Below are 20,667 nucleotides of genomic sequence, written 5' to 3' on the forward strand. Positions count from 1 at the left end.
TCCAATTAATCACCAAAAACCTGGCGATTGTCATACTCTAGACTTGAGTAAAACAGGGCAAGTTCAACACCTAGTACTGGAAATTACATACACAAGTCTCATGGACTTTCCTGTTAATAATGGCTTTGAAATGCAGCCTAGGTAGCTAGAATCTACAGGCATGAGCAACCAGCCTCTGACATTTTAATATTTTTACTCAGCTGTTTCTTGCCTTCAACCTCAATGCTTTTTAATTGCGGTCAGTAGACCTGATCTCTGGGCCTTATTGCTGTTTCTTAACTATTTTTAAGGAGCGTGGAGTTGAACCCTCGGCCTGAGTGCTGTCTTTGAACTCTTCAGCTTAAGGCGAATGCTCTAATATTTCAGCCACAGCAGCACTTCAGGTTTTCTGGTGATTAATTGGACATAAGACCTCATTAACTTTCCTTCCCAGGTTGGTTTTGAACCATGATTTTCATATCTCAAACTCCTGAATATCTAGGATTATAGGCTAGAGTCTCAGCACCCTTGTGTTTATTAGCTTTTTGACTCAAGGATTATGTTTTACAATTCAACCATAGCTCCACTTCTAGCTTTTTGCTGGCTTATTGAACGTAAGATTTTAATGTACTTTTCTGGGTCGTCTGACTTCAAACTATGATCCTCAGACTTCAGCTTCCTGAAGTGCTCCAATTATACACATGAACCACAAACCGAACATTTGAATACATATCTTAGGGTTCATTTCCCTAACATCACCTTATCTGACCTTTTCTGCTTGACTCAGTACACCATGGAATTCTATGCCTCCATCAGAAAGAATGACATTGCCCCATTTGTTAGGAAATGGAAAGACTTGAAAAACAATTATATTCAGTGAAGTAAGCCAGGCCTAAAGAAACATAGGTCACATGGATTCCTGGAATTTCTTGACTGGGTTTGCCTTTACACTCGATCTTATATTTTAGCTTCTTGCTTTTCTAGAATTACAGACATGAGCCAACAGTCCAAGGTTCTCTACTTCCAATCATTTATTTCTCTTATTGTGATCCTGAGGCTGGATCTCTGAGCCAGGGCACTGTTTATCATAGGTTTTTTTCCTCAGGGCTGGTATTTTCCAAATACAACCACATCCTCATTTCTGGAATTTTTGTTGATTAGTTGGAGACTTAGGCACTTCCCTGCCCAGGTTGGCTATGAACAACAACCTTTAGATTTCAGCCTTCTGAATCACTAGGACTAAACACATCAAGCAAAAATTCAGGGATAATTTTTAAACTTTAATTGGATTTTCTCCCACCTTTTTTTTTCTTTTTTGTTCCTGGCCTTGAGGCTTGAAATCAGGGCTTGGGCACTGTTCTTGAGCTTCTTTTACTGAAGTTGAGGACTCTATTACTTGAGCCACAGTGCCGTTTCCAGGCTTTTCTATTTATGAGGTACTGAGGAAACAGACCCAGGAATTCAAACATGCTAGGCAAGCCCGCTATCACTAAGCTATATTCTCTGCCATACTTACACCTTTTTATTTGTATTTTTATTTCCTTGTATATGCAGTTCCTGGGTCCACAAATCAGCCCAGGTGCTATCCCCGAGGTGTTTATTCAAGACTAGCAAATTAACAAATGAGCCACCGCACAACTTGTGGCTATTTGTTGATATTGTTAGGTTTTAAATAGCTATTTAGAGTTGAATATATGAATTCTCCTATCTGGTCTGGCTTTCAACTGTGATCCTCAGATTTGAGCCTCCTGAGTAGGTACCATCACAGGTGTGTGCCCACTACGCTTGGCTCATTTTAAACTCTAAAATTGACTCTTTCTTCTCCCACCCTCCTCCACATTTATTTTATTCTTTGTATGTATGTTGGCCCTGAAGTTAATATCAAGGTCTGGGTGCTGTTTCAGAAATTATTTTCTCATTTCTGCCATTGGAGCCACAGCTCAATCGCCAGGTTTTATTTGTCTTCCTTTTGGAGATTAGTCTCATGTAAAGCCCAGCAAGACTCAGGAGGCTGAAATCTGAGTATCATAGTTTGAAGCCAGCCTGAGCAGGAAAGTTCATGAGATTGTTTTCATCAACTGCCAAGATGCTGGGAGTGGTAGAGCTCATACATAAATTCAACCCCTAGGTTGACAAACAGAAAAAACAAAGCCCCATGCCTTTCCTGTTTGGACTGACCTTTAAATACTATCTTCAAACTTCAGCCTCCTGAAAACTAAAATTATAAGCATGAACCACCAGCGCCAGGCTTATTTTTTAAATCTCAAATGGTCATTTCTTCTCTTCTTTCAGTTTTGTTTTTGGTCGACTTTGGGCTGAATTCTGGACCAGGAAACTACTTCCAGCGTTTCACCGAATTTCAGTACTTTACAACTACTATCACACCTTCATTTCCAGCTTTTGCTGGGTAGTTGAAGATAAGAATTTCAATCACTTTCCTAGCCAGGCTGGCTTTGAGTTGTGATCCTCATATTTCAACTTCCTCAGTATACACAAATAAACCAACAACCCATGGCTCATTTTAAAATGATAATTTTCTCTCTCTCTCATCTTTCATAATTTGTGCTCTTTTTTCTTTGTTTTTGTATGTTTTTGTGCTGGGACCTCAGCACCAGGGCCTGTGTGCTGTACCAGAGCTTTCTATTTAAGACTAGGAATATACCACATGAAACAGAGCACAGCTAGTGTCATATTTTTGGTGACAAATGAGACATAAGGGTCTCATGGATTCTCCTACCTGGGCTTGCCCTCAATGGTGATCCTCAGATTTCATCCTCCTGAATAGCTGATAGAACATTGGTGAGCTACGAATGCTTGATTTATTGAAACGTCTGTCATTGGATCTTCCTTCTGCACTTATAGCCTCTCTTTCTTTAATCCTCCTGTGATTGTCCTGGGGCATGAACTCAGGGTCTGGTTGCTGTCCCAGAAACTGATTGCCCAATCCTGCCACTTGAGCCATAACTCAATTCCCAGGCTTTTTTTCTTTTTGACAATTAATTGGAGAAAAGAATCTGAAGAAATCGTACATGAATCAAGCCAGGCTGAGAAGGAAAGTCGATGAGACCATGACCTCCAATTAACCACTGCAAATATTGGAGTGGTAGAGCTCTGTCCTTGAACAAACCAGCACAAGTTCAAGGAGGCACACACAAGCTTCAAGATGGCACACATGCACACATACACAGAACGTCTCATGGATTTTCTTGCATGCATTAACTTTAAATCGTGGATCCTCAGATTTCAGTCTCTCTTCATCTGCTCTCCTTTGTATTGATTTTGTTATTTGTAATTTTTAGTCGTCCTGCAGCTTGACCTCTGCCTCTGGGGACTTTTTCTTAGCTATTTAACTGAAGGGTGTTGCTTTACCACCTCAGCTCCAGCTCAGGGCTTTGTGTTAGGTAGCTGGGATAAGCATCTCAAGCACGTTCTTACCCAGGCTTACTTGATACCACAATCCTCAGATGTCAGGCTCTTGTGTAGTTAGGATTATACACAGGACCAACAACCGTTGTGTCATTTTAAAACGTTAATATGTGCTTGCCACTTCCTTCTTTTGTTTACTTTTTATTTTTTGCATTTGTGTGTGCTGATCCTGGGTCGACAAATTGGGGCTCATATTCTGTCCTAGAAGATTTTTTTCAAGCATATCCTCTATTACATGAGATGATCATAATTATTTGGCACTTTTTTGAGGGTTGATTAATTAGAGACAAAAGTCATGGACTCTCCTGCCTAGGCTGGCCATGAACCATCATCCTCAGATTTCAGGCTCTTGAATCGCTAGTAAAACATGTATGAGCCACTGATGCTTGATTGATTTAAGCCTTTGTCACTCGCTCTTCCTTGGTTACTTCGACTCCTCTTTATTTCTTCTGTGTATGTCCTGGGGCTTGAACTCAGGGTCTGCATGCAGTTCCAGAAAATATTTTCCCAGTTCTGCCACTTAAGCCACTGCTCAAATTCCAGCTAAATAAAGTAGCTGAAATCTGAGGACAATGTTTCAAAGCCAGTCTGGGCAGGAAAGTCGATGACACTCTTATCTCCAATTCACCACACAAAAGCTGAGAATGCTAGGGCACTAGGCAAAGGATACTACAGAAGCACACACATCACAAATAGAAACACACACACACACACACACACACACACACACACAAACACACACACACACACACACAAACATTCACACATACACACACATATACACACAAAATCTCCTGAACTTTGCTTTTTGGGTTGGCCTTTAAACTTGATCCGAAGATTTTTGTAGCCAGGGATCAACTACAGCCATTACCAACAAACCCCAGACTTATATTTAAATTTACAATTGGTGTTTTTTCACTCTCCTACAATTTTTTAGCACTAAGAATTGAACTCTGGGTCAGCAGTTTTTAAATTAGCTTTTGCACCAAATACAGTGCTTTACATCTACTATCATATCTGCACATCCAGCTTTTGGTTGGGTAGTTGGGGTTTACTGCCCAGTCTAGCTTTGAACCTAGAATGGATAGGAATACGCACATGAACCAAAAAACATGGCTCATTTTGAAACCTTAGTTTTCTCTTTTTCCCATCATTTTTTAATTCATGGGATATTTTTGTTTGTTTGTTTGTTTTGAAATGTATGTCTAGGACTTCAAATCAGGGCCTAGGTTTTGTCCCAAAGTTTCTATTTGAGACTAGCACTCAACTGAATGAGCCGAAGTACAAATTATAGCTTATTTTTTTGGTGGCAAATTAGATATATGAGTCTCATGGACTCTCCTGCCTGGGCTGACCATGAACCGTGAATCTTAGATTTAATCCTCCTGAGTCCCTAGTACAACATGTGTGAGAAACCAATGTTTGGTTCATTTCAACCTCTGTCACTGACTCTTCCTTTTGTACTTCTATCCTCTTTTTATTTCTTCTGAGTTTGTCCTCCAGCTTGAACTCAGCGTCTGGGTGCTGTCCCAGAAATTTTCCCACTTCTGCCAGTTGAACCACAGCTAAACTCCAGGATTTTTTTTTCTGTTTCGGTGTTTAATTAGAAATGAATATAATGTAGAGCCAGACCAGATTTATGAGGCTGAAATCTGAGAATCAAAGTTTGGCAGCCTGGGCAGCAAAGTACATGGTATCTCCAATTATAACCACTAAAAAGCTGAGATTAGTAGAGCTTTGAACAAAACAGTACAAGTTCCAGCAACAGGACTCACACAGACATACTTACACACACACAAATCTTACGGACTTTCCTACTCGGTCTGGCCTTTAAATAATATCCACACAGTTTAGCCTCCTGAGTAACTAGAATTACAGTTATGAGCCACCAGTGATGGGCTGATTGACTCATTGCAGCCTCAGTTATTGGTTCTTCTTTCTCTTCTAGTCTTCTTTGTGTGTATTCATTTCATTTTTTGTGAGTGTGCTGGTGCTGGAGCCAGAACTCATGCAAGACCTGGCTTGTTTCAGGAGACTGAAATCGGACCTTCATGCTTCAAAGCCAGGCTGAGCAGGAAAGTCTAAAATCCTTACCTCCAATTAACTGCCAAAAATCTGGGAGTACTACAGTTCTTGCCCCAGGATGGCCCACAAACAACTGTCTTCTGGACTTTCCTGCTTGGGTTGGCCTTTACACTGGATACCCATATTTCTGCCTCCTGGAGTTCTAGAATTACAGGCATGAGTCACCAGCTCCAGGTTCTCTTCTTATTTACATTTTTGTGATCCTGAAGCTAGATCTCTGAGCCAGGGCACTGTTTCATAGCTTTCTCACTCAAGCCTGGTGCTTTACAACTCCATCACAGATTCACTACTGTTTTCTTGTTTATTTGTTTTGCTTGTGATTTCAAGATGAGAGACGATAGCCCTCAGATTTAATCTATCTTAGTATTTAGGATTACACACAAAAGGAAATGGCACTGTAGCTAAAGTGGTAGAGCACTATCCTTGAACTGAAGAGCTGAGGGACAGCCTTCAGGCCCAGAGTTCAAGCCTTACAACCGACCAAAAAAGAGGATTACACACAAAAACCAAAAACTCATGACTCATTTTGAAAATTTAATTGGATTTTCTTATACATTTTTTAATTTCTACTTTTTATTTCCATATATATTTTGGGCTAGGAACTATAAATCAGAGCCTAGGTATTGTCCCAGTTTCTATTTTTTTTTTTTGCCTGTCATGGAGTCTGAACTCTGGGCCTGGGTGCTGTCCCTCAGTTCTTCAGCTTGAGGCTAGAGCCGTACCACTTGTGTTACTGCGCCACTTCTGGCTTTTTCTGCTTATGTGTTGGTGAGGAATTGAACCCAGGGCTTCTTGCATGCAAAGCAAGTACTCTCCCACTGAGTCACCTTCCCAGCCCCGTCCCAGTATATTTTTAATACTAGCCACAGCACATTTGGAGCTTTTAAAAAAACTGTAGTTGGCTAATTAGAGTTGAGTACATGGACACCCCTGCCTTGGCTGGCCTTGAACACTGATCCTCAGATGTGAGACCCTTGAGTAAGTACAGTAACAAGTGTAAGCTCACTCAGTTTTGCTCATTTTAAACTCTGAAATCGGCTCCCATTTTCTTCTTCCACCTTTCTTTTCATTTATTTATTTTATTCTTGTGTGTGCTGGTCCTGGAGCTTGATCTCAAGGTGTAGGTGCTGTCCAGAAATCATTGTCTTATTTCTGTCATTGGAACCACAGCTCAACACCAGGTGTTTTTTTTTTTTCTTCTTTTTGGTGGTTCATTGGAGATAAGAGTCTCATGTAAAGCACAGAATGTCTCAAGAAGCTGAAATCTGATTATCAGTTTGAAGTCAGCCTGCACAGTAAATTCCATGAGACTCTTTACCTCCAATTAGCTGATAGTGATCCCACCAATTAGCTGAGAGTAATAGAACACCAGCCTTGAGTAAAGTAGAACAAATTCAACCCCCATGACTGGCACACACAGCAAAATGTCCCATGTAATTTCCTGCATGGGCTTGCCTTTAAATGTTATTTTCTGATGAGTTCTGGGAAGATGGCAGAAGAGAAGCTGGAGACTAAAGAAGCTCTCGCATAGAAAGCAATTTTAGTGTTCCAATGAATAGTCGTAAGCCAGAGAATTACACCAAGTGTGCCATCACAGGACAGAGAGTTAGGCCAGAGAGGGAAAATCCAGGCAAGGAGACAGATAAGAGCACTTGCTAGTTGCCATGGATGCGGCGGCAGCGGTGGCAGCCATAGCCGCCATACCTGCAACACAGAGAGTCCGGGACTTAGGCACCAGACGCGGCAAGCGAGCAGTTTCTACTCAACACCAGCAAGAACTGACAAGAGGCACACATCTTCATCCTGAAGTTCACAGACCAAAGATGACCCAGGAACCAAGACTCTGGCTTGAGTAGAAGCCTGACATCCTCACGCCTTCTCAGGGAGCAGAGGAAGGAAGGCCAACACTCCCCTCTGATTACTGGAGATCTCCATCTTCGATACTGACAAAGCCTGGCTGTGCAGCTAGCGCCAACTCAGGCCTTGGAAGAAAACAAGCGTCATTTAGCAGGTCACAGGAACTTAACCTGACCTGCTAGGCTCAGCTCCTCCTTGGGAAAAGTCATCCAGTTTGGGCCCCCAGCCCCAGGAGTGTCTTTCTTCACTGGGTAAACAGAGCCACAGGCTGCCCCTCCCTACAGTAGCCTTGACAATGAATTGAAATTCAGTAAACATAAAACCTGAGAATGGCTCCAGGATGGGCTCTGTGAGTCTCACAAGCTATCTCCTCAGGGGAAAGCTACTGTTGGCTAAAAGGCCTCAATTCTACCCAGAACCTATCCTCATCACAGCATCTCCAAACTAGAGGAAACAGTCATCTCCCTCTTTTGTGAAACTCAAAGTAGATCTCTGTCCTATTGAACTAGCCTGGGAGGAAGATCACAAAATACTTGGTAAAGCAGAGCATTTTTCTGCCTGCTCAAACAAATTTACTTAAGAAACTATCCAAGCCACAGGAAAATCAAACACCACAAGCAGGCCAGATACTCCAACAAGCGACAGGTTATGGACACAAGGGAGATACAGGATCATCCCATCCCCTCAAAAAAATCAAAGATCTCTTTTCTTTTAACTTTTATAATTTTTTTCTAAACATTTTTTTTAATTTTTAATTTTTAACTAAAAATTTTTGTTTTCTATTAACTTTTTTTTCTTGCTCTTATAATTTTTATTTTGGGGTTATATGTGTGTATTTTTTTCTGTTTTTCTTTTAAAATAAATGTGCTGTGTTTACCTCTAGAGACCATTTAATCCTTTTTTTTCTTTCCTTCTCCTTCTTTTCACGTTTTCTTCTCTTTCATTCTTTGCATGACTTAATTACTTTTCTCATCCTCACATATACCCGTAGTTGATTATTTGACTTTAGCCCCATTGTGTACACACTTAATCCAGAAATTTATTACTTAATTTAAAACTACTTAGACTTAACTTCCTTAATAGCAGTACTGCCTCTTAATACCTATATAATATTTTAAGGATTTTTATTTTTAAGTTTTCCACATCTCCTTTCTATCCCTCCTGTTCTCTTATTCTATCCACGTTCTTCTCCAAATATTATGTTTTCAAATTTGCATGATTTTTAAGTGTTATACTTCTTAATTTTTAATGTTTGTTTTTCTATTTTTTCTTGCCTTTTTTTCTTTCAGTTTCTTCTTTTTTCTCTGACTACTATCATTTAATCCTAGCGATTTCCCGCTTTGAATTTAGTATTTATGTAAGTTAACTCTCCCACTGCATTTTCACATCCCTTTATGCCTATTTTTACCCATATCTCTCCCTAAACCTAATAATTTCTGTCTGCCAAATTCTTCTTTGCAGTTCGTAGCCCATTAATACTTAGTTGTTTGATATTGAATAGATATATCTATTGAACTATATTGTATCTGTAGACTTTTGACTGTGCAACTACACACTTTGGTTGATGCTTGCCTTAAAATAGTGTGCAAGCACAAAACTGGTTTATTTTCATCCCAAATGGGCAGAGCAATCCGGAAAAATCAAGAAAAATGGCAAGGCCGGGTATATCAACTCCCACTCATAATAATCTGGGGACAAATAAGATGGCAAATAATCCATAAGAGAGTTCTCAAAAACCTCTACAAATACTACTGGTAAACTAGGTAAATGAAAAGAATGAAAACCTGCAAAGGACTCTGTATGAGCATGATAGGGAGAGAGAGGAGGCAAAATAAAGAATATCATGAGTGTGAGGAAGCTACTCAAAGATTGATACAGGAATTGCGAGAGTAGCTTGAGCACACTTAAAGAGAAATAAAGGAATTGTGTGAACAGGCTGGGATCAGTCAAAGAGAAAGTCATGAATGGCGTGAGCAGGCTGAAAACACTCAAAGAGAACTACAGGAACTGTGTGAATGTGAAGAAGCTAATAAAAGAGTAATAGAGGAATTGAGAGAGTGTGATGAGAATACAGAAAGATCACTAAAGGCATTCAAGGAATTCATGAACAGAGAGCTCAAACAAGTCAGGGAGACCACAAAAGGGAATGCTGAATGGAACCCAACAGAAGGAATGTGCGTCCAAGGAAACCATAACCAATCAACTAAGTGATTTGAGAACACCACTGAACACCAAATTAAGGAAGTAAAGAAGTCCATACAAGATCAAAAACAAAACTCCAACAAAGATTCTGAAGCCATCAAAGCCGAGCAACTAGAAGGAAAAGAAATAAAAAACAAAGTTGAAAGACTTGATAGTAGGTTAGACCATGCTGAAGATCGAATTTCAGGGATTGAAGATAGCCTAGATATTATAGGGAAAGAACATACAACCATCCAAGACAAATCCAAGAAATATGATAGAGCTATTAAACATTTGGAAGACAACATCAGAAGGCCTAATCTGAGGCTAATGGGTGTAGAGGAGCACCTAGAGACAGAAGTTAATGGTCTAGTAAATTTGTTTAACAGGATCCTAGCAGAGAACTTCCCAAATACACAAAACGATAAGTCTATTCAGATACAAGAGACTTTTAGAACAACAAATAGACCAGATCAGGATAGGACATGCCACAGTCACATTATAATCCACACAGGGTCAATTCAGACCGAGGAAAAGTTCCTTAAAGCTGTCAAGGAGAATAGATCAATTACCTATAAAGTGAAACCAATTAGAATCACCTGAGATTTCTCAGCAGAGACAACTAATGCTAGAAGAGCCTGAAATGATCTATGCCATGCCCTAAAGACAACTATCAAACAAGAATACTGTAACCAGATAAACTATCCTTCATAACCGAAGGTCAAATAAAAACATTCCGTAGCAAAGAAAAATTGAAACAATACATCTCCACCAAACCAGATCTACGAAAAATTCTTAAAAATGTGCTACACATAGAAAACCAACTAGATCACAATAAAGGCCAAGCAACCGCACCCAAACAGAATCCAAAAACCATAGGAAGAACCAAGTAACCACAGCCATCAAGAATATGGATAAAACGGCAGCAACTCCCAAATACTTCAGTCCTAAATCTCAACATTAACAGACTTAACTCTCCAATTAAATGACATAGACTGTCTACTTGGAGCAAAAAGCAACATCCTTCTATCTGCTCCTTTCAGGAGTCACATCTTGCCCGTAAAAATAACACATTTTCAATGTGAAAGGTTGAAACAAACTCTGCCAAGCAAATGGCCCTCATAACCAGGCATGGGTTGCAATCCTAATATTAGATAAAATAGACTTCAAATTAAAATTAGTGAGAAAAAATTAAAAGGTCGCTACATACTAATTAAGGGATCTCTCCTTCAGCACGATATTACAATTCTAAATATCTATTCACCATACAACGGAGCACCCAAATTTCTCCAAGAAACACTACATTCCCTCAAATCAGACATAGATCCAAAGACGCAGGCCGAAATTTTCTTAATAGAGACCCAGACACACAACAAATCTAAGAAGGTTTGGACAAATGGGATTCCATGAAATTGCATAGATTCTGCATGGCAAAGGACATAGCTAGCAAGATCAATAGAAAGCCAATGGATTGGGAGTAGGTCTTCACTAGCCATACAACAGACAAGGGTCTCTTATCTGAAATATATCTGCAACTCAAAAAAAAAATAAACTCCCCAACAACAAACCTTCAAAGAAAAAACTTCCCAATAAATAAGTGAGCTAAAGACTTAAAGAGAAACTTCCCTGAAGAGGAAAGAAGGATGGCCAATAGACACATGAAGAAATGCTCAACCTCTGTAGCCATAAAAGAAATGCAAATCAAAACAGCATTGAGATACCACCTCACCCCAGTTAGAATGGCTATAATCAAGAACGCTAATAACAACAGAAGCAGTATGGAGTTTCCTCAAACGACTCCACATAAAGCTCCCCTATGACCCAGAAATCCCACTTTTGTTCATTTACCCAAAGGATCACAAACAAGACCATACTAAAACTATCAGCACAACTATGTTTATTGCAGCCTTATTTATCATAGCTAAGATATGGAATCCACCCAGATGCCCCTCAGCAGATGAATGGATCAAGAAAATGTGGTATATATACACAATGGAATTCTATGCCTCCATCAGAAAGAATGACATTGCCCCATTTGTTTGGAAATGGAAAGACTTGGGAAAAATTGTATTAAGTAAAGTCTAGGCCCAAAGAAACATAGGTCTCATGGTTTCCCCTATTTGTAATAACTAGTATATATCTGAGTCAAGCAGAAAAGGTCAGATAAGTTGATATTAGGGAAATGAACCCTAAGATATTTATTGAAATGTTTTTTTCTTTCATGCAATTTTTTCTAACACATTTATAAGATTATTTCTTTGTTGCTTTGTATGTGCCTGCCCCACTGTATAACACCTGCTTTCACTGTATTTGAGGTTGTTATCATTTGGGGAGGGGAAGGGAAAAAACAAATCGTTCAAATAGTCATATAGGTGGACTCATTGCAACGAGACATACATTATGTCAAAATCGAACTTTACAAATTTGGTGGGGTGGGGAGGAGGGTTGGGTGGTAGGACGGGGAAAGGATGAGATGGGAAGGGGAAACAAAGAAGGAGGCTACAATGCTTTATGAGAAATGTACTCATTGTCTTGCCCATGTAATTGTAACCCGTCTCTACAGTATTTTCACAATTAAAAAAAGTGCTCTATTTAGGAAAATGTTCCATGTAGTGGTGAGAAAAAAGTGAATTCTGAGGCTGCTGGGCGAAATATTCAGTAGTTGTCTGTTAAATCTAGTTGATTTAGGCAGTTCTTTAGATCTGCAGTTTCTCTGTTGAGTTTTTGTCTACTTAATCTTAGTGTGGAAAGTGGTCTGTTAAAGGCCCCAACAATTCTTTTTTTTTAATTTTTATTTAATTTTTTTTTATTTATTTTTGTGAACACACTGTACAGAGGGGTTACAATTACATGGACAGGATAATGCATGCATTTCTTAACAAGCATTGCAGCCTCTTCCTTTGTTTACCCTTCACATCCCTTCCCAGCCTCCCCCCCACCCCCTATCCAATCCTCCCTCCTCCCCTCCCCCCCCAGGCACCACTTGTCTTTGGATCAATTTGAGATTTTGGGGAAAATTGTGTTTGTTGGATAAATTTCGGTGATCCATTATTTGTCGAATAGTATTTATTATTGTAATACCCTCCTGAAAGAAAGAATTATCCCTTAATTCGTATGTAGTGTTCTTCTTTATCTCTTCTCACGAATTTTTATTTGAAGTCTATTTTATCTGATATTAGGATTGCAACTGCCACCTGTTTATGGGGACCGTTTGCTTGGTAGATTTTGTTCCAGCCTTTAACATTGAAAATGTTTTTGTTTTTTTTGGGCAAAATTTGACTCTTGAAGGCAGCAGATAGAAAGATGTTGCTTTTTAATCCAACTAGACAGTCTATGTCGCTTAATTGGAGAGTTAAGTCCGTTAATGTTGAGAGAAAGGACTAAGAAGTGTTTGCTAGTTTCTGCAATTTTATCCACCTTCTTGGGGCTGCAGCAACTTGGTTCTTCCTATGGTTTTTGGATTCTCAGTTTGGGTGTTGTTTCTTTGCCTTTATTGTCATCTTGTAGGTTCTGTCTGTGTAGGACATCTTTAAGTATCTTTTGTAGGACCGGTTTGGTGGAGATATATTTTTTCAGTTTTTCTTTGCTATGGAAGGTTTTTATTTCACCTTTGGTTATGAAGGAGAATTTAGCTGTTTACAGTATTCTTGGTTCATATTTTGTCTTTAGGTCATGGCATGCATCATTCCAGTCTCTTCTTGCTTTAATTTTCTCTGCTGAAAAAATGAAGTTATTCTAATTTGTTTCCCTTCATAGATGATTGATCTTTTCTCCTTGACAGCTTTAAGGATCTTTTCCTTGTTCTGAATTGATCTTGTGAATATTATAATATGACACTGGGATGTCCTGCTCTCTTCTGGTTTATTTGGGGTTCTAAAAGTTTCTAGTATCTGAATAGGCTTATCTTTTTGCATGTTTGGGAATTTCTTTGCTAGGATCCTGTTAAACAAATTTCCTAGACCATTTTCTTCTGTCTCTAGGTGCTCCTCTACACCCATTATTCTCAGATTATGCCTTCTGATGGTGTATTCCAATTGCTGAATATATCTACAACTATTTCTGGATTTGTCTTGTATAGTTGTATATTCTTTCTCTATAATATCTAGGCTGTCTTCAGTCACCAAGATTCGATCTTCTGCATGGTCTAATCTACTGTCAAGACTTTCTTCTTTGGTTTTTATTCATTTTCCTCTAATTGTTTGTCTTTGATGACTTCAAATGCTTTGCTGAAGCTTTGTTTTAGATCTCGTATGAGCTTCTTTACTTCCTTAACTTGGTCTTCAGTGCTTATTTTCAAATCACTTAGTTGTTTGGTTATGGTTTCCTTATATTCCCATTCCTTCTGTCAGGTTCCATTCAGCATTCCCTTTGTGGTCTCCCCGAATTTTTTCATGTGTCTGTTTAAGGATTCCATGAATGCCTCTATTGATCTTTGTTTATTCTCGTCCCTCCCTTGCAATTCCTGTATTACTCATTGATTAGATTCCTCATGTTCATGCAATTCCTGTAGTTCTCTTTGACTTTTCTCAGCCTGCTCACTCAATTCCTGACATTCTCTTTGTCTGTTTTCAGCCTGTTCATACAATTCCTGTATTTCTCTTTGAGTGTTCTCAGCCTGTTCATGCATTTCTGTATCAATCTTTGAGTAGCTTCCTCATGCTCATGAGATTACTGTATTGATCTTTGGTTTGCTTCCTCTCTCTCCCTATCATGTTCACACCGAGTCCTTTGAAGGTTTTATTCATGTTCATTCACCATGTTTTCCAGTAATATTTATAGAGCTTTTGGGGAACTCTCCTCTGGAATACACATTATCTGTTCTGTCACCTGGTTATCATGAGTTGAGATACCAGGACCTGCATTTTTCTTGTGTTTTTCTGGCTTGTTCTGCCCATTTGATATGAAGTGACACCAGTTTTCTGCTAGAATACATTTTTCAAGGCATGCATCAACCAAAGTCCTGTAGTGGCACAGGCAAAAGTACGCAGATATAATCTAGTTCAACAGATACAATCTATTCAACATCAAACAACTATGGATTAATGGGCTAACAACAGCAAGGATGAATTTGGCAAACCAGAAATTATTATATTTAGGGACAAATGTGAGGAAAAATAGGATTAGAAGAATGTGGAGAGGCAAAAGGAGAGTGAATTTAACCAAGTTCTAATCTCAAAGAGGGAAATGGATTGGACAGAATAGTAGGAGAGAGGATAAAACAGACAAGAAAAATGGGAAAAACGAATATTTAAATTTAAAAAAATGAATCTTAAAAATTATCTACGTTTAAGGTGATATTGAGAGAAGAAAAGGATACGATGAGAGGAGGGGAGGGATAGAAAGGATACATGAAAAACTAAAAAATAAAGATTCTCAAAAATTATATAGGTATAAAGAGATAATACTGCTATTACAGAATTTAAGGTTAAGAAGTTTTGAATTGAGTAATATAATTCTTGATTAAGTGTGTATACAATGGGGGTAAGGTATTGAAAAATTAAAAATTGATGATTACCATTACTAACTTGCTAACTGCTGATTGTGCTTCTGTAAACTTGCTTACGCTAGCACTGACCCTTCCTTCCCAGAAATGAGTTAAGAAGTTTCAGAGACCAGATGCCGGCCCCAGGACAAGGTCAGTGGTCATAGATAAAGAACAGACAGTACGTGTTCCTCAGTTCCCATTTAGAAATACCCCAGACAGGACCTTGAGATAACGACCACCTGGCAAGACCCCAAGCTAAGCCAAATGTCAACCAATCATAGACCTGTAACCATGTAAACCCCCCTTAAACCAACCATGAGCCAATTGTTTTACAAAGAGTGTTACAAAATTTCCCGCTTGGCAAAGTGATTGTTGGCGTATATGGTGACCTTTAAATGGACCAATCATGGGATACTTTGTGTTAAGCATTAATCTTGTGGGTTTTTGCCTTTAAAAAGGCTTGTAACCGTTGCTCGGGTCTCTCTGACTGACCGGGGCAGAGAGTCCATTTGCGCAAACGTCAAATAAACTCCTCTTGCTTATTGCATCTCCCAGCCTGGATTCTGAGTTTCTGGGGTGCCCTCCCATTGATGAAAGTATCCTAGGGGATTAGGGTCTTTTATTTGGTGCATTGGCCAGGAACCAGGCGCCCCCAAACCCCAGATTCCAGGACCGGCAAGAGGTAAGATAGAGCTCTTGTCTTGTGTGTTTGTCACTTTCGTTTTGCGTTCTGGGATCCAAATCTGTATTTGGACTAGGGGGAAAAGCAGACGTGCCCAGTACCCTAGTCCCGCCCTGAAGCCCTGCTCCAGGGTCCTCTGAATCTGTATTTGGGCCAGAGGGAAAAGCAGATGTGCCCAGTGCCCTGGTCCTGCCCTGGAGTGCTGCTCCAGGGTCGTCTCGATGAAGGAAGAGATCCGAGTGTCTCTCTGTTCTGGGGAGTTAAGGCACGGCTGGCCACTCCCATCTGTAATTTCCTTCCTCATCTGTATTCACTTGGTTGCCGCGCGGCATCTGGTTCTGTCTGTCTCTGTTTAGTGTTAATCGTTTTTAATGTGTGTTTTGTATTCTCTATAGAGATGGGACAACAAGTGAGTCCCCTCCTAGGACACCCCGAGACCCTGTCCTAGTTCGTTTGAAAACAAAAACTGCTGGTTCTGCTTTTGTAACTTGCTTGTTTGTCAATTATGAAGCTGCTACTGACCACCTGCAAGTGGCCCAAGTTAGATCTCAGCCTTGGGCCTTGGCTCAGGGGGGTCTGAGCGTGGGGGAGAACCTGTCAGTCTGAGGGGACGGCTGCTAGGGGTTTTACTTTTCCTTTGCCCCAAGATGACTGGGAATTCTCCTCTGCCTTGGAAGGCCCCTCAGTCAACGTCTGCAGGATTCTAAAAGAAAAATCCTCCGGAGGTGAGTAGGGGGTGTTGAGTCCCCTGGTAAGCGAATGGTGGTGAGATGTAGCCCCATTCACTGAGTCTTGATTTTGTCTTTGTGGCCACTTGTTTGTCTTGTTTACTTTAGTGTGTGTGTTTGTTTTATGTTTTCTGGGGTAGGGAAGTTCTGGGTGAGTGTGGCAGGCTCACTCAGCAGACTCTGGATTCAGCTTGCTAAGTGGGAGCAGCACAGGGTTCCGGTAGGAATGAACTTGGGCCCATTAGTCCCCAACTCAGCCTTCAGTTTTTGTCTATTTCTGTTTTAGAATTGGTACCAGTTTTAAATGTGGATCCTTGTTTTTTGTGTTTATCTGTATTTTTGTTATTTATTTATTTAAACATCTCTGGGAGAATAAAAGTTCCAGCTGGGCTAGTTTGGTTCCCTTCAAGCCTCAGGCTGCATTTTCTCCTTGTGGAGGCTGCCGGCAAGGAGGGTGTAGAAGGCTGTGTGCCTGGTTTGGACTTTTTCAGCTAGTCCTGACAATGTAACAATTTGTGAAGTGCTCTTGTCTAAAATTGGATTAAAAAAATCTGACTAGTTTAGTTTTAGGTGACCTCCTCCCCCAGCGCTCCTCCAACAGAAGGGATTCAAGAGACTAATTAGTGAATTGCCTTGCTAGACAAACAAGCTCTGGGAAAATAAAGCCCAACAAAGATACCTAGTTTAAAAGAAATACTGTCTTAAATTTTTGTTTAAAAACTTTAAAAGGTGTATGTATGACTGATTTTGATTTTTTCGCGCTTTAAGATCTGTGTGAGTGTTTTTTGTGTGTCTGTGAACGTGTTCAAAGATAAGAATTGTCAGCATGCTGTAACAATTGGATGAGTTTAAATTTAAAAATTCAAAAGGTTAAACCTGAGAGTGTGTTTCTATTGATATCTGTCTAAAGGCCTGCAAAGGTAATTTAGGCATTGTTGGGATCATTAGAGATCACATTCCTAAGCCATCTAGAAAGATGCTTTTGCAAACCAGAGTGTGACTGTTTTTTGTGTGTCTGTGAATGTGTTCAAAGATAAGAATTGTCAGCATGCTGTAACAATTGGGTGAGTTTAAATTTAAAAGTTCAAAAGGTTATGAGGTTTGGACATTAACAAAAATGTTTAAAAATTTTTCACATTGTTTTAAATGGCTCTTTAAAGTTTCTTTAACTTGCAAATTAGAAAATCTGGTATTTTAAAAAACTAATGTTTTAAATGCATAAGACTGTTTATACTGTAATCAAGTTATCTGGCTTAACAAAAATGCATTGGCTTTTTGGGATCTAGTTCCCTTGGCTAAAATTTGGGGATAAATATTAAAAATTTAAATATAAAGTTTAGTTTAACACCATCAAAGATATTACTTTTTCTGTCTGTCTAAAAATTGTGTATTTCATTCGAAAACCAAGAGATAAGAAAAGGGGAAAAACTTAGAAGCCAACAGAAGACCTATCTTTAGGGGTGAGGGGTGAACAAGCAGAAGTTCAGTTCAGCTGGACATGCATGGTGGGACAAGCCCTGGGAATAGTCCACGCATGGTGAAAGAGGGCAAGCTGGCACAAACGCAGTTCATCTAAACCTAAAGAGTCAGATTGGGTGTGTGCCCATTCCATAGAAGTGGCTGAGTGGCCCATCTTTGTTCTCTCTTTTCCCTGCAGATAGACACTGAAAACATGATGGTTAAAATGAGTGATGTGATGATCTGATTAGTATTGCTAAAACTTCCCTTGTGTGTGTTAACATTAAAATTAGGAAGGCCTTAAAAAGAGGTTTAAAAAGTTATTTGTATAATGTGGCTTACTTTCAATTATGTTCTGCAATTAGGATGTTTTTAAAAGTTATAAAGGTGTTAAGTCTAGCTTTTTGGTTCAGTTATGATGATTGTTAATTTTGCATTAAGGAAAAATTGTCATTTGAGTTTAAAAATCTTAATGTGTATCTGTTATAAAACAAGCAGCCAAGAGGTAATGAGTGACACTTGGCCTCAAGATTTCAAGGGACCTTTTCAAAATGCAAATAAAAACTGAGGTATACAATATTAAAAAGAAGATTAAAGGAGACTTATAAAATAGGAAATGGATTTTTGGATATAAAGTTTAAATGTAAAATTGTTCTTAACATTGGCCTAAATGTACACAAAGAAAAAAGATTAGTATTATCAAAATGATTGCTATTCTAGTTTGCTCTTATAGGGTTTTTTTTTTTTTTTAATTTTCCAGCAAAGCCCAGAGCAAAGCACAGAGGATTCTTACAAGTTTGTTTGATGTAACTTTGACTCTTAATACGTTTCAGGTAAGAGCATGCTTAAAAGCTACTTCTATGTTGACAGCCTTGTTGCTTTTAATTGGAGTAAGGTGGCCTTTTATAAGACTCATTGATCTGCAAACTGGTTCAAAGCCAGCCCAGGCACAAAAAGGTCCCTGTGAGACTGTCACGTCTACTCAGCCAGCAGAGTGCTGAAAGAGCAAGCAGAGTTGCTTTGGGACTCATAGTGGCAGAGTACTAGCCTTGAACTGTACAGTTGAGGGACAGCACTCAGGCCCCGAGTTCAGGTCCAGCGACCAGCTAAAGGGAAATGCCAATGAGGCATTTATCCCAATGTGGAGAAGACACTCCTAGGACAAAAGCAATGGAGGAACATCTAGAGACAGTAAGCCACTGCTTGGATGGCAGAAATGTCAGATCCTAGAATCATTTCTGTGTGGCCCTTCAAAACTGGTCAGAGCCAGGAGGTCATGGGAGATAGTTTGTAAGCATGCCTAATGTTCATGACTACCTTGTAAGGGACAGGAACTTGCCAGTCCTCTGTGATAGTAAAAAATTAATGTTATAAAATGTGGGGGATAGTTTAAATCTCAACCCCTTTATGTGCCAAAAGCTCTAATTGGCAGCTCTAATTGAGCTGACACTAGTTACATGAAGTTCATCTGCTCAGGAAAAATTTTGTAAACCTGAGAGTGTATTTCTATTGATATCTGTCTAAAGGCCTGCAAAGATAACTTAGGCATTGTTGGGATCATTAGAGATCACATTCCTAAGCCATCTAGAAAGATGCTTTTGCAAACCAGAGTGCTAAACAAGCTACATTGCTGTAGCCGGAGAAAAGGTCTGTGCAGTTGTCAAAAGTTAAATATTGTTCTTAATGACATCTAACCCTGATAGCCTCTTTGTAAAATAGGCTAAGGTTATAGGTTCCTGGCTAAGTAAGATCAATGCCCCTAAAGTCAGCTTGAAGAAGTTACAGAAGATGGAACTTCGCCCTTCTACCCCCATTTTAAGATCAAGGGTCCATAGTCAGTTTTGAAAAAATGAGGCAAAATAGATAAAATAATTTTTTTTTAAAAGGCATAAAGAATAGTGTTAATAGTTGTCGGTGTGCAAGGTGTGGAGACTGCATCTGTTAGAGATGGCTACAAGACTAAGCCTTCTGAGCCTTCTGTGTCTATTTACAAAAATATCTGGTTAATAAAAAAGTTGTGATTTTGGTAAATTGTCCTGGACTATTGTTTAAAGATCTTAAAAACTAGCAGGATCAAAGTCTGCCAAGCCTATGCAATGTATCCTTAACCAGTCTGTGTAGGAATTTACAGCCCAGCATGAGGTATGACAGTCCCTTGGAGCCACTGAGAGACCCTACTGCTGCTGCTGCTGCTGTTGCATACCCTAATGGGTAAAGTTCGACGACGTCCTGACAACCACCTGGAGAAACTCCTTCCTGATTCCATGACCTGAGTCTGCTTCCTGGTTGACTGCTGCTAAATCTAAGATCTTGTGGGACATTCTTTTGGGTGATATCCAGAAACCCTCTCTTCCCACAGTGGATATTGGGGACAAGGATATCACTGGCTTGCTTGCCTTAGGTACTTCAGTGCATAGTGACTGGAAATCCACTCTATGGTCACAGCCTAGTTTGGCTCTTGTATGGTAATAACCTGAGTGTGTTATCAATGGAAGTAATACTCTTAGCCTTAAAATCTAGCAAGCTTCTCCAGCCCAGTGGTACCTTGAGGTTGTTCTGAGATAACTTGGTTTCACAAGCCACAGGAAAAATTGGGAAGTTTTAAACTCTAGCCACAAAGAAGCTCAAGGAATTGTAACAAAGAGGAGGGTAGTAAAGAGAGTTTTGAGAAAGGAATTGGGGAAAAAATGTCCTCTTTGGAGAAGAAAGGATTTAAAAAGTAAGGATTGTCTTTAAGACAACCTCAGAAAGTTCAAGTATGTAGCAAATGGTAAAGAAAGTCTTGG

General features: G+C 39.5%; 1 long non-coding RNA gene across 1 annotated transcript; it reads left to right on the forward strand.

The window, feature by feature from the left end:
• The first annotated feature begins 16,347 nt into the window (after positions 1-16,347).
• LOC138835426 (uncharacterized) lies at positions 16,348-20,321 on the forward strand. The gene is made up of 3 exons (XR_011374619.1): positions 16,348-16,420; positions 18,642-18,714; positions 19,994-20,321. It is a non-coding gene; the product is annotated as an uncharacterized lncRNA (long non-coding RNA).
• The last annotated feature ends 346 nt before the right edge of the window (positions 20,322-20,667 follow it).

This window comes from Dipodomys merriami, unplaced genomic scaffold (assembly GCF_024711535.1).
Source record: "Dipodomys merriami isolate MVZ:Mamm:240054 unplaced genomic scaffold, mDipMer1.0.p SCAF_238, whole genome shotgun sequence".
NCBI classification, from domain to species: domain Eukaryota; kingdom Metazoa; phylum Chordata; class Mammalia; order Rodentia; family Heteromyidae; genus Dipodomys; species Dipodomys merriami.